This window comes from Bemisia tabaci, chromosome 2 (genome assembly GCF_918797505.1).
Source record: "Bemisia tabaci chromosome 2, PGI_BMITA_v3".
NCBI lineage: Eukaryota > Metazoa > Arthropoda > Insecta > Hemiptera > Aleyrodidae > Bemisia > Bemisia tabaci.
In genome coordinates this window covers 46757726-46781207 of record NC_092794.1, presented here as the reverse complement: position 1 = coordinate 46781207, position 23482 = coordinate 46757726, and the positions used below count along the sequence as shown (strand labels likewise).

The following is a 23482-nucleotide window of genomic DNA, read 5'->3' as shown; positions in this document are numbered from 1 at the left end:
TATTCATGTTTTCCTTTACCCTCGCTGATCTATTATGACCTCTTGCGAAAAATTCTGCATTACAATCGAGATACGTTAGGAATAAAAAGCGAGAACTAAAAAGATCCAACTGAGTATCTCTGTTGAATTTTCAGGATTTGCACTAAGAATTGAAAACATACAAAATGTGCAGATCAACTTTATGGGTTGAAGAAAATAAGTGATTAAACTTGGCGGGATTTAACAAAATCCAAACGCAATTTTAAAAAATAACCTTAGATGCTTTCACTATGAAATTTTATTCTCACTTCTACTACTCCAGAAACTTGATGATTTTGCATTTCAAAAACACGTTAGCCACAGGTGCATCTCATTGCTCACAGCTTCTGCACTGCTGCGGTTGATTGCATCACCGAATTTTACGTAACAAGTCGGTGCAAAAATCAAAAATGCTGACCAGTGAATAAAGAGGAGCTTCTTGCATGAAAATCCCTTTTAATGAGGACACGCGGATTAGAATAACTGTGGCATGCTCAAGGATCATAACTTATAAATCCTCCAAAAGTATAATCAGGGCTTCGATCACTTTCTCTTCTGTGATGTGCTCTCGCTGAGGCAGGTTTTTGCAAAAAGATTCGCAATAATGACCCCATGTGGACTGCGCTGATCTCTTTCGTGAGCATTTCCTATGTTCCATTAGAATTTCATTAATGAGACAAATATTTGAAACATTAAATCAGAAACAGTCCGAAAATGGGAGAAGCGAAATAATTACATATTGTAATTTCCCATGATTTTTTATACAGTACTGTTCCACGTTTGAAAGGCCAAGTTTTGGAGCATGGAACACTATAGTCGCTTAATTGATCATGAGGAAGTGTTCAAGTAGTATTTTTATTTGGCCTCACTCATCTCACTTGATCCGTTTGACCAAAAGAGGCCCCGAGTCAAGTTTCAGCTGATTACAGTGGAAATTGTAAGCTTGAAATAAAATTTCTCAAAACGAAAATCGATTCACAGAGAAACTAGTAGGTAAATGATGAAAAAATTATCATTATTTTCCGCTCTAGCGGCGGAAAAAATGCGATAATGGTTCTTTAGACGTCTGCGGGGCTGAATCTTTTTTTGGGACCGTTCACGTATTATGTAAGCTGTTTGGCCGACTTTTTGACCCTCACCCCCTCCCCTTAGAATTACGTAAGCCTGGTTCCACCCTACCCCCTCCAAATTTTTCACAAAAAAAATTAAAAAAAAGAAATAACTCCAAAAACCTGACAGATTGTTCAAAAAAGTATTTATATTGCATTTCCTATCTCCTTCCTAAGTGGGATGTTTAAAAAATCCCAGGGCCTCTCCTTCCAGAATATTTTACTTGATACTTGAACCCGGCTTCTCTCACACTGAAAAAAATAATATACTGTTTTAGCACCTAGGATGTCACAAATGTGTGTGGTGATCCCAAGATGCTGCCTTTACTGCCCTGGCAGTTAACTTTAATTCCTATGAATGCAAATTCAACTACGTGGGCAATCAAGGTAGTATCTTAGGATCATCAGACATATTTTTGACATCCTAAGTGCTAAAACAGCATACCATTTTTTTCAGTGAGGCGTCCGTCTTCAATGTTTTTTAAAGTTAAATCTTAATTTTATGAGTAATTGCAAAAACATGGCAGTCCAAGAAAGTCAATCGAAGAGTGAGAGATTGGTGCAAGAGCTAGCGTTTGTCCCTCATCTTCAGTACCACCACTTGACCTCTTTCTCAAATCGTTTCTCGGTGACTTCTGCCGCGGCGCTCCTCACTCATTGTCACTATTACGTTTTTATGGTATTTCGCAGTGAGGTTTTGTGATTATCCTGAATAATGCACCGAGAGCAGTGTTTACCACATATCGCAGCCACTAATCATCAAACTCGAGTCACCAGTTTGGCCGCTTGGACCCGGCCCTTCGTTGTTGCCACCGCAAGTTACCTCAACGCACAATCGCCATCATCCTCTATACATTCCGATGATAAACTTGACATAATTTCTTGATTACGTTGTTTCAAAATTTCTGCTCTTTATTTTGTTCATCACAAGCAGAAAGTGACACTATAGCGCATTCTGCAGAAGTGGCAGTGGATCGTATTCGATAGTTGTTCGATGCACCGTTTGGTTCACAAAAATAGAACATTACCTCAAACAAAAATTTTTGGATTTAAGGTAGAAAAGCTGAGAAAGAGGGAATTCTTAAGAATTTCACTTTCATTGCTATGCGGTACTCACAAGAATCAAAAATCAATCACAAAAATCCGTTCCCACTAATACTTCGATTGACTTTTGTTTGGTGTTTGGTGGCTATGTTTACATGTTGAACCAATCGATATCGATACAATCTCAGCGATAAAACGCCTGTTTGATGTATCGAATACAATTCATGACGAGGTCAGACTACAGTTGTAACAGAGACACCTATGAGGTGGTACGAAAAAAAGTAATTTTCATGATATTTTGATGAAGAAACATGCTTTATGAGACATCCAATTCTCGGCCTATCTTGCGGTTCCTTTTTAGGGATCTCTATTACGCAGATTCTAAATTTTATTTCTAAGAATATCCTAACTTTCTAGTAGCACAGTGGGATGAAAATATTGACATAAAATTGTGACATAATATTTACCATATAATTGCAATAATTTTACATCACATAGGTCAATGAATGCCGATTTTTAACAATCAACAAGATAAGCTCTGTGTGTCAGAAAATAGGCAAGTTGCGATGCAATGAGCAATTGCACTTATTTCAAATTTTATTGTAATGTATCATAGAGAAAATTTCAATGAGAAGTGCCCCTTCAATCAGTTGATAGGCAACATATACAACATGCCAACGCAGTACTAGCAATTCTTTTACCATGTAATTGAGGCGTTGGGTGCAGAAAGGGCATTTCTTGGTTTGCGGTGTGTCAGAATCTTCACTGCTAATTTATATTTCAGAGAGGTAACTGTTGGATGAATTTTCTGAAATTTTTCGTTTTTAGAATTGTAAAATCATAAAGAAAATTCGCTAAGAGTTTCAACGAATTCTAGGCATTTGCTTTAATTATAATGGATGATCCGTTAGCAAAGATTCTAAGACATCGCAACCTAGAAATGCTCTCTCTGCACCCAGCGCTTTAATTGTTTGTTTGTTTGTTTCATACTTTTAAGGTGTTTTAGCAAAGCAGGGCCATTAACACCTAGAGCAGAGATTAGAAAGGACATAGAGAAAATAAATTAAATTTGGAGATTAGTCGTTGAAAAAGGGAGGGATTTGACGAGAAAATTTTGAAAGTATGATATTGATGGTATGCATTGTAATCTGTGCTACATGGGCTCTGCAATCGAAAATGAAAAAAGTTTTGAGCTTCAGATCATAACTTTGGCAACGGTGGAGAATGAGGCGGCTTGAGCGACCGCGGTCAGCTGTCCGTTCACAATATTTGAGTGGGTTCTTCTTCGATTAAGCGAGCTAATTTCTCGTTTCGAAACTTATAGTAATCACGACAGCTCTTCTTCAAAACTAATTAGATCTGGAAGGGTCTTCATGAAAAAGCATCAAATTAGATTTCACGTATTTTTGAGGGGCGCCGTGTGTTCTGATCACGAACTAACGAGGCTATGAGTGAAGACCTGTAATAAAATTGATGCAAAGAAAAAAACGACTGGCCTAAAAATCATACCCGAGAGCAAGCAAATTAAGAGCACACTCAGCTCGTATCAATTTTTTCTCATTTGAGGTGGTTTTGAAAGATGATAATATTTAGGGTACTCGTGTGAATGGTGGCAGCGATTTGACGTTCTACATTAACTCTGAAAATTGAAGGTGCGCAGTTAGAAAAAGTAAGCGAAATTTTGTGTTAATATGGGAAGAAGAACACAAAGTAACCTAAATGTGCGTTAATATATTTTGCTTAGTTCTTCTTTGAGTTACTGTCGCGAGTTTTTTTTGTGTGCATGTCACACTGAGTGGTTTTAAAATTTCCAAAGAAACACCTAAATCCGTAGAAACATTTCGCATAACATCAAAACTGCACAAGAAAAATTTACGCAAAAATTCTTCAAATTTCTCCCTGAGACTTTTCGTCTTTCCTTTTCCCTTTCCTTTTTTCTGTTACTTTCTTTATTCCAACTTGTCAATCGTTATAGGCCTCTAGCCGATGCTTGTGTACAATCAGACGCACCATCTCATTTATTTAATATTTTTTTTTATATGCCAGCGGATGGCTGATGCAATGCGACCTAAGAGTTAAAGTTTTCAGGCCACGGAACCTCTTTTTGGCTCCAGGAACCTTACTTGCCGGCAAGGTTGGCCTAGTGGTAAGCGAGTCTGACTCTAGATCAATAAGTCCCGGGTTCGAATCCCAGTGGTGGCGTCTAATTTTCACGGACTTGACGAGTAGATCTGCTGAAACAGATTCTCCTCGGCCCTAATCCCTGAAAATTGGAAAAGCCTAGAGCATGGAAATCCCACGATGTCTACGGATACTGAAAATTGTCTAAAGTTGGTTGAAGGTGCTAGACACGAAGCCATTAAACCAGCAGAGAAAGAGAGAGAGAAAAAAAACCCCTTACTTCGCGTTCACCATCTCAGCTATGACTACATGTATTTTCTTAAGCTTGCACAAGTCATTCCAAGTTATTTTACCAAGTATATTCACATAAATTTTAAAACAATATTGTTTAAATATCGGTTAAAAATTGCTGTCTTAACCGGGAAGGTACCCTCATTGCCGTAAAAATTAGCACTTTACGATATCTGCTGCTTCGATATTCAGAAAATTCATTAATCACCCAGAAAGGAAAGTAAAATCATAAAGACACATAGGATTAATAAAAATTCCAAGAGCTTTGATTTAAATGCACAACAAGGTATTCATTTGAACTTGCATGAGAGGAAATGAGGACACCAAGTCGTAATGACGCATAATTGTCATGCGCGATTTTTATCGACTGTGGGAACCGCATGGGTATCATTTTCGGTGTAATTTTATGCTTAATTGTATCATACAATGTACGGACCTACTATGTGCGCTATATGAACGTCATTGAATAAATGCTAATTTATAAGGCCCTTATATAATATGGAAATTTCAAATACGTGGTTTATTTGCGTTCAATGATGATCATCGAAGAGAATGAGAGACTAAATGAAGTAAAACGGATTGATACTACGTTTAGGTTGGTGTCATAACTTTTCCTGTGGCTGTGGGTTGGAAACATTTTGAAACTTTGCTGCCATTGACTTGTACCCTCAGAATGTTGGCTTCGGTTGTTAAAGCTAATTTAAAAACGGTAGCGCTAAAGCTACGGAATCGATTTCGACCGATTTTCCCGGTGCAATAATAGGAGTGCATTGCTGACCAATCAGATTTTATTGTTCTCTCGTCTGTACCATCATCTCGTTACTTTTCGGCCAACTGCCGTACAGTGCATCGAGTCAATAGGAAAGGTCGGACAAAATTTGAAAACTTCAAACGCTTATAACTCATGTATACAAAACCGTGAGGTTCTAAAGTGGTTTCATTGGTTTTCTAGTGAAATTTTCTTCTAGAAGCACACTTTAAACTTTAAAATGTGATAGAATAAACATCAAAATTTGCAGTTTTATTAAAAATTTCATGTCCGACCTCTCAGATTGACTCGATCCACTGTGTGCCGGAGGTAAACTAAACCTCTAGGGCCGTCCCTTTGATTCATGACTTTTCGCACTAAGTGAGCCGAATGTAGCATTACTGTTTTCTGCAAAGATGTTAAAGGTTGTATTTTTCTAGTATTTTCTTCATTTCTTCGATAATACTTTTTGTAAGTACACCGGTCGCGCCGATTTCAACAGGAATCACTACTGTCATCTTATTTATAAAAAATCATTTTAATAAAAGAAAAAAAAAACATGAGTATATTATTATTCAGTCTATAATTATTGATAGAAATCACTTATTCCACTCTGACTTTCCATGAACGTCGCTAATATTTGTAACCTGACATGGATATTCCATCTCTCCATAGACAGGAAGCCTTGAAGTATGTGCGTGCATTTGGTATCCAGCAGTGAAGACAGCACCCTACAGAAAAGCTGTATTGTATAACTCCTAAGCTGAGAGTGTATGCTCCAGGGCAAGCCGCTTGATGCAAAAGGCAGAGATTGCCGAATCATGAACTTCGATTTAACTCAAGAATATCCATGACTAAAGTGTGAAATCACGTACCTCCGCATTCATTGCGATAGTTTAAATTTCGACTCTCATTTATTATTTATTTTATTTTTTTTTTTTTTTTTTCTTTATTTTTTTTTTTACGAAAATGAGCAAGCGAACTTTGAAGCTTGAATTGTCCGCATGCAGAATGTTCTGCCAGCAAAGAGGGAAAATTAAGGCAGTTTTCAAGAAATTACATTAACTAGCTTTGCGATGAGAAAATCAAGTATGACAGGAAGTTTGCGAAATCGCTAACGAAGAGTACCGAAATTGCTCATTAAAGTCTTTATTTAACATTTGAATGTCTGCTTCAATTGAAAAAGGGCGTATTTTCCGAGCAGCATATCCCAGCACAGATAGCTTCTTTTTTTTCTACAGAAAACATGAAGATTTATCGAAGAAATCAATCTTTTTCATGTTTTCTTAAAACTTGACTTTTGACGGTCAATAAGCCGTTCAGTTCTACACAGAGCAATATTTTACGCAAAAGATTGGTTAATACAGGAAGTAAAACACAAAATAACCTTAATTTTCGGTTGAAAAGTTCAAGAGAATATGCCAGCTAGTTTTCTTGAAGAAATTTAATAAAAAACGAGTGGCGAATACCAACGTCGCATTCGGAGGAATGCTTTTATCCAGTCTCTCTATTATTTTCTGCGCTGAATTCACCGCAAACTGTACCAAATTCAACACGAAAAAATTGGTGTTGGTTTATGTTTCACATCCTATATTAACCAAGATCAACACAAGAACACAAAGATTTTTATAAGTGTCGTCATACATAATGAAAACATTGCGCTCATTCACACCAGTTCGCCTTCAATACGCCGGTATGCAATGTGAGCGGCTCAGGAGCAGTAATCTATCAAATTTTTCACGTTTTCTCGAAACTTTACTTTTTGAGGTTACGCCCTTCTCCAAATAACAGTTCAATGTTGATACTATCTTGCTACTTGGTTCGCCTTCAACATACGCGCCTTCAAAACGCCAGTATGCAATGTAAGCGGCTCAGGAGCAATAATCGATCAAATTTTTCCTGTTTCCTAGAAACTTTACTTTCAGAGGGTACGCCCTTCTTCAAATAAGCAGTTCAATATTGATACTCTCATGCTACTTGGTTCTCGTTAAAAGAGAGGAACAATTTCACGATCCTACAGCAAAACTTGATGGCGCTTAGCCGGTTTTGAATATTTCGATTGTCTCTGGCGCTGAAGATGGCAACATGGATAACCTAGCGGGAAGACCGTATTAGCTACTTAGAGGCTTGCGCCGATTATTTTCAGAACCCGCTTGAGATCTCGAAATCGGTTGCTCATCTAGTTTCACTGGGTTATTGCAGGCAGATGTCTCCTCTTATCGCTACAGATTGCATTGGGCCAAACAAATGATGTGACGACTAATTTGCTTCCCTTTGTTTCTTCTTCTTACCCGCATCATCTCTATTTATGTCCTTCTTTTATTTTGGTCCGTGGCGTCAGCGGGAGGCGCACGTGCTCGAGGACATCCAACGCTATCGAGTAGGCTTCGTTTTTAATTTGCTCCCTTCGCGCGATTGTCTCGGCCGGGGCGTTTGGCTCGAGACCTAAATACTTGCAATTCCAAATCAATGACAACGCTTGCTTTTGTTCCTCATAAATTGGTTCATCATCGTGACTCCCGTATCGCGTCCGATGATGCCACGATACAGTCACCGCGGATGATGATTGTAAACTAACGTCATTTTTAGGGCTGATGCAGGTTCTAGGAGTTGCTTACTGCTGAAACAGTCAGTGCTCCCTTTCCGGAACTAGCTCCGAACTCCGGAACTTTAGAGATTTTCCAGGATTTTTCCCGGAACTTTTGAAATTTTCAAAATGTTTCCGGATCTTTTGAATTTTCCGGAACTTTCTCGGAACATTTCAAAAAATTTAAAAGGAATCCCGGAACTTTTGCGGCTATGGAGTGGAGAATTTTGAACACAAGATGTTTGCATGAATCCGGTATTTACGCATGAAAAGGATCGGCTTCAGGAAAAGAACTGTTCCGGGAGATTTGGTGAAGAGTTTCCATCGTGCATGCATTTTTGCCGGAACCTTTTGGTAAATTTTCCAAATGATGACTTCCGAGAATCCTTATTGCATCTTCCTGGAAACATAGAGTGGATCAGGATAGGGCAACATCTTAAACCCTTTTAAAGGAATCCTGGAACTTTTGACGGCTATGGAGTGGGAGAAATTGGAACAAAAAAGTTCCGAATCCGGAAAATGAGGGAAGAGGCTTCCGGAAAGGAATGGTACCGATATGGTCCGTTTTAGGGCCCATCCTTGCTGAATTCCCTCGACACGAGGATTTTTTGCGCATTGAAGGTCTACATCTTACGAAATGCATCATGATTTGGTTATTTCCGTTTTTTGGGCCTATTACTGGCCTAAACATGGGTTTGCAGGCTGATTATGATAAAAATGCGGGTTTGCGGTAGAAAGCCGAGAAACTCGGTTTACTCGCCAAAGTCAGCCCTTCAGACCCATGTTTAAGCCGGTGTTCGACTCGGAAAGAGACTGGAATTGACCAAATCATGATGCATTCCTTAAAATATAGATTTCGATGAGTAGAAATCGTAGAGACGAGGAAATTCAGCCAGGGTGCCTTAAAACTGCCCTCATTGATATCCCTCCTCCTGCTAAAATACTGAATTCACTGTAAATTCTTGCCTGTAAGTAGATCGATTGCGCGTAAAGGCATCCTTGCAGAGCTGGAAAAATATAGACCTCCTCGAATGAATTTAGTGCATTCAACGATTTGTGTTGTTTTAGCCAAGCCGGCCAGTCTATTTTAGAGTATCTGTATAGCGAGAGTATGGACAGATCGCTTCATGGAGGGCTTAGGGCCCAAAAGTGCAGCCACCCTTCTAACCAACTTTCTAACGCACAAAATTTCACTGCCAGTCTGTAGATTCCAATTCTAACGAGGATGGCTAAGAAAGTACATAAATGAGCGTTCTTCCACAAAAATGAGTAAATTTATGCAAAAACTAAGTCAAATGCTTGCTTTATAAACGATGGTTTGTAACAATTTTATTAATAAATGGCTCTGGATAATTGAAATTCATGGAGTGATTTGTTGCATGGTTCAAATTTAATGATAAAGATAAGCACAAAAAACGCTTCAAAATTTTTTTTCATCCCTTCTGAAAAATTCTGTAGGGGTAGGAAAAGTGGTAGAACTGTCATACCACCGCACACTGACGTTCCAGGTTTGTCATTGTGCGGTGGTATAACTGTCATACCACTTTGCTGACCACATTGGATTTTAGTACATAGAGTACATTTGTATGTATGTATGATTTCAACTTTCTAATTTTAGTAATATCGATTATCACATATATCATTTTTGGGTCAGGTTTAGGAGGGGGGGGGGGGGTTCCAGCGAGTGGAGAACGGCAGTCAAGATGAAAATAAATATAAATAAAAAAAATCAAAATTGAAATTTCAAACATAAGCAAAATTTTTTTTAAATGAATATGAAAAAGGTCAAAATCCAAAAACTTTGTGACTACACAGAATTAGGGTGGAAGGAATGGGGGAAAAGAAGAAAAAGAAAAAGGGGTGTATATTTGAAGTTCCAGGGGAAACTTATTTTTTTGTGGGAGGGGGGGGGGCAGGAAAAAACTAAAGAATATTTGTGGTCAATAAAGAGTGGCATGTGAGGTATCATTTTCTGGGTCATTTTGGTAGTAGATTTAATGTATGAAGTCAGAACAGCCACCCCCCCCCCCTCCACAGTCAAAGATACTGCCCCGAATTCAATATATCTGACTTTGAAAGGCAGGAGGGTGCATTTTGTAAATTTTTACGTGATTAGGCAAGTGAGATATCAATTCTTATGAAATTTTGGTCCAAAATTCCATATAAGGATTCAGAATTTCATATAAGAAGTCATAATAGCCCCCCGGTCAACGAAAAAGCCCCAAATCAAAGATGGCGACTAAATTTGAAAGGCAGAAGGGTGCATTTTTTTTAAAAATTTTACGTTATTGGGCAAGTGAGGTATCAATTCTGATGTAAATTTGGTCGTCGATTTCAAATGTGAAGTCATAAAAGCCCTCCAATCCACAACAGTGCCCCAAATCCAAGATGGCGGCCGAATTTGAAAGACAGCAAGGTGTATTTTTTAAATTTTTACTTGATCAGACACCTGAAATATCAATTCTGATGTACCTTTTTTCGTAAATTTTATATGTAGTCATAAATGCCTCCTGGTCGAAGGGGGTACCCTAAATCCAAGATGGCGGCCAAATCTAAAAGGCAGGAGGGTGCATTTTTTGAAATTATAAGTGATTAGGCAAGTTAGGTATCAATTCCAATGTCACTTTGGTCACCCACATTATATATAAAGTCATAACACCCCCACCAACCAACCCCCCCCCCCCCCGGTCAAAGAGGGTGTCCCAAAAGCCAAGATGGCGGTCAAATTTGAAAGGCAGGAGGGTGTATTTTTTAAATTCTTACGTGATCAGGCATCTGATATCAATATCAGATATCAATTCTGATAAGATTTTTGTTGTGAATTTCATATATGAAGTCATAAAGGCCTCCTTTTCAAAGGGGGTACCCTAAATCCAAGATGGCTGCCAATTTTGAAAGGTAGGAGGGAGCATTTTTTGGATTTTATGTGATTAGACAAGTTAGATTTCAATTCTTATATCACTTTAGTCGCACATTTCAAGCATGCAGTCATAAAAAAACCCCGGTCAAAGAGGGTGCCCCAAATCCAAGATGGCGACTGAATTTGAGAGGTAGTAGCTTCACCCTTCACCCGAGAAATACGCTTAGGACAAGGAAATGTCGGTTCTCGAGTGACATTGGGATCAAAACTTGAAACGGGGAGAAAGATTTCCTCGAGAATGCACAGAAAATTGAGTTATCTACAAAATGCTGTGTGTGCGGTGGTATAACTGTCATACCACTTTATTTCAGCTCAGAAAATCGACCAAAATGAAAAATCAAGTAAAAACTGCAATGCACCTAGTAAATTACGGCTAGTTAGATTAGAGAATCACATTTATCTAAAAAATAACACCTATTTTTCACACACGACTCGAAGAAAAACAATGCGGATCCGACATAACCTAAAATACCGGGTTTTCATGACATACAATACGCTGTAGCCATGTCATTTTGTAAAAATGAATGGTCATACCATTTAGCAATGATAACCAGAGGTATATTGGACCCAATGATTCAGTAGTTGAGTCCGCTCATCACATTGGCAGCGCTGTAAAAATTAAAAACCGAAGTGGTATGACATGTATACCACCGTGCAACAAAGGTTTTAAAGGAAAATATAACGTGTGTTCTGTAAATATTAAGGTGGTTCCGTATCAAACTTAATGATTTCCAAAGCACACGAATTTCTACACAATTTCTTATAGCCTTTTATAATCGACGGCGAAAAAGCAACAGCCAGGCGATAAAGTGTAACGCCCGGCTATAGGAACTATAGCCCGGCTGCATAATTTTTTATAGCTTCGTATAGCCCGGCCGTATGATTTTCTCCGCATTCTACAGCCAGCTATATGATTTTCTGTAGCCTTCTTTAGCCGGCTATAAGAATTCCTATGGTATTTTGAAACGCAGCTCTTATGGCCAATTTTTACCAGGGTAACTGCGCTTTCCAGTGTAACACGGCAGTGATTGTTGTACGACAGTTACGGCAACAAAAATCGACAACGATGAGACGTAACGCATGACGATTATTATGTTGGCATCGCAATTATTGATAGCAAATTATTCCAGGCAAGTGAAGCCCAGATAGTGGACGGAATTAAGCGTAGACAAACCACTAAATTCATTGCGATATAATTGGTCTGCGGGTAGGTGGGTGGCTGGCAGGAGGCGCGGGAGCCAGGAGCCGGCAGTCATCGGTTTGTCCGTATTTCTCAAGAATTAGTATAATATCCAACGGAGACTAATTAAAAAAGCATAAGCTTCGCCTGTAACGTGTTATGCGTCGCAAAACGACCTTGATGCTCCACTATCAGTGCGCACGCCATCCTCAGATAATATCTCCGTTTACTTAACACACGGTCCGTTGTCGCGACAAACGCACTCCTTATACGCATCGAATATTCAGTGCTATGCCGGAGAAAAATGTATGTCGCATGCGAAGAGTCATATCAGGTATTTTGTCAAGCGCCTGGGTATAGAGTCCAATTTTTGCAATTTACTAAATGTTGTGTGTTTTACGACGAGCTCAGTTGGTGCAAATGAAGTGCATTGTGACCATGAGATTTATTATCTCTTGTTGTACCATATTCGTTATTCCGCAATGCGTAGTGTATCTGTCAAGAAGTGGACAACTGGAAACCTCAAACGCTTATAATCCAGTATACAACTGTGAGTTCTAAAGTGTTCATGTTTCTCGTAAATTTCTCTGAGCCACTTTAACTTAACGTGCAGATAACATTATTAAATTGCAGTTTTCAAAATTCATGTCTACAGCTTTCATATCAGCATTTGTCAGCCTGGGTATAGAGTCCAATTTTTGCAATTTACTAAATGTTGTGTGTTTTTACGACGAAGCCTCATGTTTCCAATATTTTGAGAGGAGGGATTCATCAGCCCCCCCCCCCCCCCCTCCCAAGGCCCTCTGTGTTTTCTTCCAGAATGCGCATAGGGTGCCCAATCAGAGGTTGGAGGGATGAGATTGAAGCAGAAATGTTGAGGTGCTAGATGCCCGCATCAGCGGTTGTGGTTCGACAGGGGGCAGTGGAGTTTAGACTTCGTAGAGCGCCAGAAAGTGCTATGGAGCTATTTACATGCATGGGTTTCTCTACTTTGGGGAACTCTACTTTGGAAGAAAAATAATATTTTCTCTCAAAACATTGTAAATGAAGGATCATGCAAGAAAGGACAACCCTCCTTTTCAGCTCCGGACATTGACCTTTTTAATGCAGAGCAAATGATGCAGGCACAAGTTTATAAACTTGAAGATGTTAAGCCTGCATTTAAATACAAGATAGAGGGCAAACACCTGAGGATATGGCCACCAGAAACGACTTATGAAACACGAGAAATATATTTTCGTAAAAAAAATCCAATTTTTTACCTTTGTTTTCGATTTTCTGCAAAAAACCACACTAAATAATATAAGCTGATGCATTGGACCCCTCATTTAGATTTATTTTTCTATATTTTTCCATGTGAGGTTACCCTTCTCCGTATAAATACACGTCCAATTTCAATCAAATAAAGCCAAAAATTAATAACGGACGCAATTGAATTGATAACCACACCATAATTTCAAATGTCTCCTCCCATTTTCTTCAAACGTATCATCCGTTGCCGCAGACAATTTTGAAGGCGTTTTAGAGGTGCTGTATTTGATTACGTTGATTTGATACGAGTTATATTACATTGGCTTCTGTTCTAAACATATTGGTCTTTGAGAGCAAGGACGCTTGTAGGTTTATTAATATTTTTTTACTTTAATTCAGTATTGATATTATAGTTCAAACAGCACATTCAGAATACAAAATTCATGTCCAGTATACTGAACCAATGAAAGTCTATCAAGCGACGACCCTCAGCCGCTCTGAAATCTCCTCCTCGCTTCGGTTCAGAATCAGTCCACAAAACGATTACGAGTGGAAAATTTTAAGAATATGCGCAGCACGTACCTGTTAATTGACAAAGTTTACAAATAAGCGCGGCAAGACTAAAAACTCGAAATTTGGCACTTTACAATTTATCAACCAAGTGCCACGAGATACAGAGTTGTCGAGCGTATTCCATTTCACTTTTTTTCTAGGATCATTTCATTGTTCATTTCATCCTTTCTTCCTGAATTTTTCTCCTGAACAATGAAATGTGCACTGACCTCGGGGAATCAGGGATTTAGATTCATATAACTGAGGTTTCTCTCTCTCATAGACACGATACATTGTTCATATTTCGACGTATGGATTTGTTTATTTCGTTTGCATTTTGAACAGGGAGAAATATGTCGTATTTTTTTAATAATGTATTTGTTTGCCTCTTCCACTGAAGATAATGAAAAGCGGGAAAATACTGCGCTGGAGAAAAAATATTCTCTTGGATCCAAAGTCCTGACTCTTGGATTTTTGCTTGAATCGCGAGCCAAGTTTCTTAATGTAAGCGGTTTTCATTTTGGTCCAAGCAAAAATCCGATTCAATCAAAAGTATGTTTCCTTGTCAATGTTTTTAATAGTCTGGATTCTGGATCCAAGAGACTTGTTTCCCAATGCACAATGTTCATATGTATATTGTTCAGATATTATGATCAAAGGGAGCTAAAAATGTGAAACTCCCGATCCCATTTCACGCTGCTCATCATTTCCGAACGATAAATATTTGATAGTGAGAGTCAATAACAAAAGCGGGTGAACTTTCTTCGTTATGTGATTACAGTAGGAGCTTCAGCGAGGCTGGCTGGCAACGCGGAGGAGGAGCAGACGTCGGAGAGAAGAAAGTGAAAAAAAAGCAACAAAAACAGGCGGGCAAGAGTGGCTCTGTTTGACGTTAGCCTCATTATTTGAGAATTCATTTAGTTACGAGATTACAGTAGCTAGCTTCGAGCTAATTACTCCTGTTTGCCCGGGCTTCTGTGTACTCAACCTATTACTGGACCTAGGAGGAATCCTCTTGGCAAGACGCGATCAGTGTTGCCGGTATTTGTAGAATCCGTCCTTTCTTTTGTCTTAAGTCAGCGGGCTGATTTGTGAAATCGATAGACAAAGCCATAGACAAAGACGAAAAAAGGGATATGGAGGGAACCTATTGGCAAGACGCGATCAGTGTTGCTGGTATTTGTAGAATCCGTCCAGTCTTTTGCCTTATAACAGCGGGCTGATTGTGAAATCGATAGACAAAGCCATAGACAAAGGCGACAAAAGGAATATGGAGGGAACCTATTGGCAAGACGCGATCAGTGTTGCCGGTATCTGTAGAATCCGTCCTTTCTTTTGCCTTGTGTCAGCGGGCTGATTGTTGAAATCGATAGACAAAGCCATAGACAAAGACGACAAAAGGGATATGGAGGGAACCTATTGGCAAGACGCGATCAGTGTTGCTGGTATTTGTAGAATCCGTCCTTCCTTTTGCCTTATACCAGCGGGCTGATTGATGAAATCGATAGACAAAGCCATAGACAAAGACGACAAAAGGGATGTGGAGGGATCCTATCGGTGGAAGCGGGTAGTTGCAATGGACAAAGAAGTTTGATAATAGACTAACTATCGGCAACCCAAGAGAGACCCTTTAGTTGGCCCTTCATTTTCCTCCTTGGTCTATACTCAAAATTACCCACATTTCCGCACTCTCCCTACATATCGACGGTGAAACTACCAGACCACGTATCTCGTTTGCGGTGTTTAAAAATCTCTACTCACATTTTATTTTTTTGATGGAGATCAAATCAGTATCATTCCTTACAATTTTCACAGATTTTTCTCCGCACAAAGAGGAACAATCACAGAAGTTTTCACGAATTGACGTTGAGTAGTTTTCTATTTAAAAAATAAAGTATGACAGGAAGTCTGCGACGCCGCAAACCGAGATACGTGGTTTGGTAGTTTCACCGTCGATATATGCTCTAGCCCTTAGGCACCGGTCTGTAGCAAATTTTCCGGAAAAACGGCAACGGCTGACGCGATGCTGCTAGTTTCCGTTTCCAGTGTTCCTCTGTTTCAGGCCAAGGTGCGGATTCCCGGGCCCAGACGCCAGCGCCACTGCTAACGCGACGACGACGACGCCGACACGACGACGCGATGTCCGCCTAGCACCGCCAAACTGGCGCTACACCTCGCCCGCAATCAATAAAACAATTCAACATAATCAGGAGCCAATTCTACCGAACCTATGCATAGATCTGTATTATCCATACTAATTAACTCCAGGTTTCATCTCTCTCATGACACACTTGCGTCATAACTCACTACTCAAGTAAACTTGCCATCTATACAGGGTGATCCAGAGGTCCCGTCCTATCTCTATCATCCCTTGAGTTCTTAGCTTTTTTCGAGGCGATTCCCTATGATGTGGGGGGGGGGGGGTTGCCAAAAATATTTTCTTATGATCAAGGAGCACTCAAGAAATTTCAAGTCTCTATCTTAATTTGATCAAAAGTTAAAGGGTTGATGCTTGAGACTGGTGGTGCGAGAATTATAGATCACCTTGTGTGTTACAGACAAACAGCAATTGCCGCGCCGGAAATTGGCTTGCAGTTTACGTGTCGTTTTGCGAATTTCAAAAATGCGCAACGACAATGTTAAGGTGATTCGATGGACGCCACATTTTGTGTCAGAACGGCATGCGATATATCGCGTCAATTGGTTCCATTTTTTCAGCTACTCGTCATTTTCCTCGAATTTTCAGATCGCAATTCTGTTGTCAAGAGACTAAAGCACTCGCTTACCAATTTTAACAAAGAAATTCAACGTAATAAAAGCGTGGTTTTTTTTAGAGAGAAAACATCGCATTCAATACTGATATCGAAACTGCACTCTAATGCGAGGTTTTCTCTCTAAAAAAACCACGCCTTTATTACGTTGAATTTCTCTGTTAAAATTGGTAAGTAGTTCTTTGGTCTCCTGACAACAGAATTGCGATCTCAAAATTCGAGAAAAATGACGAGTAGCTGAAAAAATGGAACCAATTGATGCTATATATCGCATGCCGTTCTGACACAAAATATATTGTCCATCGAATCACCTTAATTTTGTTGGTAATGGCCTTCAAAAGAATGATCTCGGTTTCGAACCCCTTCATTTTCTCGTGATACTCAACGATTTATCATGTAGTCAGTTTAGTAGCCTATGAGACACAAAACTAACTGATGTCACTAATTTCACCATACGCTCACGTGAGTGTGCCGGTTGTTAACATGCATTTACGAGGTGAAAATCCTATATTTCAACTTGAGGAGAAATCATTTGAAAACCTCCTGTTTTTCTCTATTTTATTAATTATTTATTTTATTTATATTGCTCTTTTTTGAATATAACTAGTGGCTTGCGTGTTGACGGCGATTGCTGATTGCCTGCAACAGTAATACACTCTCAAAAATATTAAACGGTCCAAAAAATATCAAAGCTTGTGATGCCAACAAAATTAACACAACGTAGCACAGATCACACTATAGTCATTGGTATCACCGTGGGCTTGGCATCGTTTCAGGCAGGTAAGACGAATTGGGTCAAAAATTGCACCGTCTGGAGAGAGATAGGGAGAAGGAAACAAACTTGTGTCCATGAAATGTTACGCGTCCTGTTTTAGTGTATTTTCCGAAGGAAATACACTATTTTTAAATGTTTTTTTCAAGACAGGATGTATGCTCATGTGTCCCATTATTGCTGTAGTGACGTTTGTCGTATTGAAACTAAAGCGCTGGGTGCAGCAATGTATGCAGTGTGCTGTAACTTTTACTGGGTATTTTTCATGATTTTACAATGCTGGAAATGTAAAATTTCAGAAAATTTACTCAGTAGTTTCCTCTCTAAAATAGTATAAAGTAGCAATGGAGATTGTGAAACACAAAAACCGAGAGGTGCTCTTTCTGCACCCAACGCTTCATCTTTCGTTCTTAATTTTACATCAAGAACCCTTTTTTTGTGTGTGTGTGTGTGTGGAAAATGGGCACAAATAAGAAAAATGCGATATTACAAAAATAATAATTGCTTTTATTTTAATAGTTATAATTTTTCATCTAGACGCTAACATGTTGATTACAGTAACTAAATAAAGAAGTAATTCAATTTTTAATTCTAAACGTAAGGCGTGATTTCCTTTTAAAAAAGAAAAAAAAAACATACAAATTTCTTGATTAATCTTCTCGTAACTTAATTTTTAAATTGTAAGTGAACGACTTAATTTTTCTCTTCTACCTATATTCAATGCTACTGATATAAAAAAAAATTAATTTTACAACCTAATAATTCTTGTGATCATTTTCATTGAAAAATTTACATGGTTTTAGTTAAACTGCACGCTCGCAGTATGGTTTACAATTCTATTAAAGCAAAACGTTCTGTTTTTTTTTAATTTTATTTTTTTTAAATTTTTGCAGAAATAGGTAAATGATTATATAGAATAAATGGTTATTGTTTGTATTTAAACTTTAAAGATGAATTGAAATAGGCGATATTTATTATTTTACAATTATAGTCACTGAACGAAACTTTCTTTAAAAAATTAAAGAATTAGAATTTACTGATTTACTACGGAGTGGAAAGACGTTTCATGAAAAAGCTACTCGTATAAATGATACAAATTTGATAAATTTAAATCCTCAACCGAGTTATGCGATTATCTTTCAACAATATGTAAAATGTTATTTAATATTCAACGAGTAAAGAAATATATTTTGGTACAAAAGTCTTATAGCTAGGGATTATAAGTCATTACAGAATCACGAGGATAGAAGAAAAACGAGCTAACAATTTAATTTATCACTTTCAGTAACACTACCGTTATCAACAGCAGAATTTGGTGTTAAAGATAGCTCCTAAATTTCGAACCACAGGCTGATCTCGAGGAGCAGTTCAGAGTGATCGATCTTGTAAATTTCACTTTCAATAATTTCACAGATTCTTACATAGAACATAGAAAGAAGGGTAGTGAATGAGCTCTAGGGTACTTCTGCTTCCTTTACACATAACCTACAAACTTATTAAAGACTAGGCACCAAAATTCAGCGTGGCTTTTGATCTTACCGATCACATATGAAGCTATGTTTTTTTGCTTTATGATATTTTTTTTTAAAAAAAAAAGATGATAAGGCTTACTGAAACGCCGGGTCGTATTCAAAGTTGTTTCGTAAACAGTGCTTTTCCGCTGAAAACGAGTAAAAAATAAGGAAGAAAACATTTTATGATTTCAACATCCTTTAAAGTAGAGAAAAACCTCTTTAAAATTTTCAAGATCTGCAAAATTGCTTCCCTTGAATTTTTTGTTTGTTGTCGAGGCAAAGAATGATGATTTCTTTAAGGATGTATTTTCAGGGTTGTGTTGTTCAATTTCACTCAATTCGTTAAACTTGCCCTTTTCATAGCTCTATATTGAGGCTTACCTTAAACCTCCTCCAAGCACAAATTAAAGCAAATAGAGGTCAGGACCCTCTTCAGGAAAGGAGCTATTTCCAAAATGACTATGAGCACGGCCCTCAACCTCAAAGTTTTGCTTGGTTTTTAATCTTAATCTTGATTTTAGTAATTCAGAAGAATTTCACACTCTCAAATATTTACACTAAAGAGAAAGGGTTGATTCTACTAGTCTGCCAGCAGCTATTTGTCACTTAAAAACAAAAGATACTAAGTGCGTGAACTTAGAAAAAAGAGGAACCTCGGTATCGAAGCGTCACTAAAGGCAGCAGAGCTTTAAAAGATGAATATGTCGAAGGCAAAACCATAGGCATTCGCCGAGACGTTAAAGGAAATGATAGAAAAAAGAAAAAAAAGAAAAAAAAGTATGTAAATATTCGAAATTGACTCTATCCCCGAGGAATCTTTTGGGAAAGCCATGGTATAATATGAAATACCTAGGCAGATAGGATATTTGTACAGTTTAAACATAATACAAAACGAGCATTCGATCAGGAAACACCACGAACAAGCAACATTGGAAACTTGCATCTATGGACACGTGGCAATGATTTCCCCATTCCTCATACGTTTCGGCTGGTTTAGGGGGTCTGGTTTAGAGCCCAGCCCAAGGCTCAAGGCCCGGAGGAGTCAGTTTAAAATTTTTGGTGAGAGTGGCTATTTGGCCATTATTGCATGTTTCCTGGAGATGTTTTTTGGTGAGGGTATAAACTTCCGGGATACTTCAAATACTTGAATAATAAGAGTCACATAGGTATCTAAATTATTTAGAAAGGGACATTTTGTTTGTATCTGTTTTAATTTCAGTTTTGTGAATGGTCCACTTCTATTGAAATTTTTAATCATGCTTTCTATTTATTTAAAAAAGCTAAAAAAATAAATTTGAATAAATAAATTAATGCCAAAAAAAATGAATGCTTGAATTGATTGGCATGACAAGAGCATTCCTTTAATATTTCATTATTCTACTTGCCACGGAAGTTGAGGCATTTAGGGAAAGGTTTGCGCAAATAGCCTTGAATAACCTCCATCAAATATTCACATTTTCCTCAGTATTCTACAAAATGCCTGATCTGTTATTAGCCTACGACACATTCATCTATTTATTTGTATAACCTTCAGTTAAATAGGTTCCTATAATCTCCGAGTATGAGTATTACAGGCTCGTATCGTATGTAATGATTGGAACAGTCCCAACATACATGAAATATATTATGATTACGAAGCCTAATGTAGTGCACACGAACATGTGAATAATTTTATTTATCGCATACATTTTGAGCGGTTTGACAAAATCAGATTTAATCAATCGTGGATACTACCTATTTACTTGAATATGGAATTGCAGAAAACTTGATACAAATAATATTAAACCTGAATTGATATTTGTAAAAATATTAAAGTAATTAATTAAACTATTGAATGTGAATAGCGTTGATAATACTTTACACTTGTCAAAAAACATTTCAAACTTTTCTGAATCGAATTGTTTTCACTAGTCAAATTCAACGTATTTGATTAAATATGGGTTATTCCAGACCATACGACCACTTTTGTCCCCTCGAAAACAGCTAAAAACCTTGCTCTGAAATCATCATATTCATGTAACGCTCCACAACGACCCCCATACCCCCCCATTACCCCCCCCCCCCCCGATTAAAAGTACTGAGACAGAAAGTTCTATTTCTTGTCATATAATTCAGTTCCGAGTTGAAAACATGGACACCCCTTCCCATTTGGAAATTCCTAGAAATGGACGGGTCTTCATTGCATCATCTCAACCCGATCCCCCATCCCCCCAACCGCGATTGGAGTAGAGTTAGTAGAAAAGACTTACAAGCTTTTTAAGGCCCGATCAGCCAATAACAGATTTGTTTCAGAGCTTTATCTTGTATCCGTTATCAAGAAATGAATAGACGAGTAGCCCAGAAAAACTTGACTTATGCGCAGTGACGGTGCGAGAATGATCGATTTTCGATATTTCCCGATTTAAAGCTGTGGAAAAGTATCGATAATTAAGGTGTTTGTTGCAAACACCCTGTGTATCGATCCTTGTCCATAGGTTTAAATGGCAGATCAATCGGTAAATCGCAAACCACGCTACGCCAGTACTGCGTATGAAAGAATCCAAGTTTATTATCATTTAAGTTCTCTAATTATGAAAAGTGATGAGCGGACGATATACTTATTAACGATTAGGAAAGTACGATAAAATCTATATAAAGGAGGAAAAAATTAGTAAATAATAAGTAAGTTAATTTGAATCAAATTTGATTCAGCATGAAACAACACAGCCTTTAAGAATTATTAAATTATTACAAAATAGGTGCTTTACCTCCATTATATTTCAACAAAGCTTTCAGCCCCATTCTAGATGAGACAGATCGATTGTGTATACACAACTTATTTACGATAATTACACCATACGTTCCAACTGCTTTATTGTGGAAATCTAAAAAAATCGTTTAAAAAAAATGAGACGACACGAGAGTGGATACATGACTGGCTACACAGTTAAATAGTTGATTCTTGATCAGTTCCACAGTAATCTATTACCTAAAATAATTTGAAAACTGTAGAAACTAAATTTTTAAACCTTAAAAAAAGATTGCAAATACATTTACTTTCACTTTCGCCTAAACATTTTGTGTATCTATTAGCAGCAGGCAGAACTCAGAGTAGGTAAGGTCATCCCTTCCTGAACCCTTGAAGCTTGTAATAAATTACACGTTTAGTCGTAATTTGTTGTTAATATTTGGGAACACTTAATTATCAACTTTTATGTAAGAAATAAATGTTGGCAAGTTATAAGGAACGTTCATTGAACACTGATGCAAGCTGATTAGATTATCCTTGATCGAGAATGCACCCGATTAAAATTGGAAGTTTTTACTTTTTGCAAATGGGTTGACGTTTGGTGTGTCTGTAATGTGTCTTAAGTCTCAGATGAATATTTCTAATATTTTTTAGCATTTTTCCTAGATCAGAGAGCCGGCAGATTCTCTAAAGCATCAAAAAAAGATGCAGGCAGATTTTCAGTTACCGGAGGATATTAATTATTATATCCTTGTTTCAAATTTCATGGCGAATACAATTTTTACTTTTTTGTAAACTGAAAAATCGACGCACTGAGTAACGTGGTCCAGGCAGTTAGCATTAAATACACCCTAGCTAATGAATTTTATGGACACATCCCCTCGCCTGTGTTAAGGCCTATTAAATTTTTTCGCATTCATACACATACAAATTATCCTCCAATTCCAAACTCACTTCATAGGATGAGATATATGGATGGTCAAAGCCGGAATGCGTATCTCCCTTGCAACCTCCACCCATCGATTATGTTCCCTTTTTTTAACAGGAGGCTAATTCAAATGTTTCCTTAAAATTATTCCCTGTGAGTATAATTTGAATGAATAAACTAAACTCATGAACGATTTTAAAAAGAGGTCAGTTGTCTCTTCATCTTTTCTTTTTAAAAAAATTTAGACTTGCATCGGAGGTACGCATTTTTCGCTAAACCATCGATATATTAATTTTATTTTTAAGGCCTTAATATTTTATTATAATCATCAGAAAGCTTGATGTATTATGGAGGTATATTGATACAATAAACGATTGAACTTAAATCTAGAGATATGGTAAATTTCCTAAAGAAACTGTAAAAATGATGCAGAATATAAGATTTAATGTGAAAAGACGGAGCTGAGTAATTATTGTTAGATGTAATGAATGAAAGTAGATACTGATTCCGAAGGAGATGCTTGTTGCGTGTGTGTATGTGTGTGTGTGAGAAAAAGAGATATAGAAACAGAGAGATAGAGCATTCTTGAACACTGAAACAAAAAATTGAATAAAACGTTAAATGAAGAACACCTTTTGAATGATCTCAAAGTCTTATAAGACTATTGAGAAGTTCTAAACAATGAACTTTTCATTATTTTCAGAAAGATTATAAATGCATTTAATGCCTGGTTTTGCATGGAAAAGTAATTGAAACATTTTTATGATCAAAAGTTCAAAAAATTTAATTAGTCGTTAGTTTTTTCTAAATTGCCTCCAGGTTGCGGCCAGCAAGTTTTTGTGTCCTAGTAAATGTCACAAATTTTCCTGCCACACCTTGAACAGCACAAAAGTGAACGGAGAAAAAGTGAAAAGAGAAAGAAATTGGAAACAATAACTTCATATTATT

General features: G+C 37.6%; 1 protein-coding gene across 1 annotated transcript in view; it reads right to left on the bottom strand.

The window, feature by feature from the left end:
- Positions 1-20940: 20940 nt before the first annotated feature.
- Positions 20941-23482, bottom strand: part of Hk (potassium voltage-gated channel subfamily A regulatory beta subunit hyperkinetic) — a 31623-nt gene continuing 29081 nt past the window's right edge. Inside the window, exon 11 of the mRNA XM_019040233.2 lies at positions 20941-23126. The gene's annotated coding sequence lies outside the window, so the exon portion shown is untranslated. The remainder of the gene's footprint in view (positions 23127-23482) is intronic.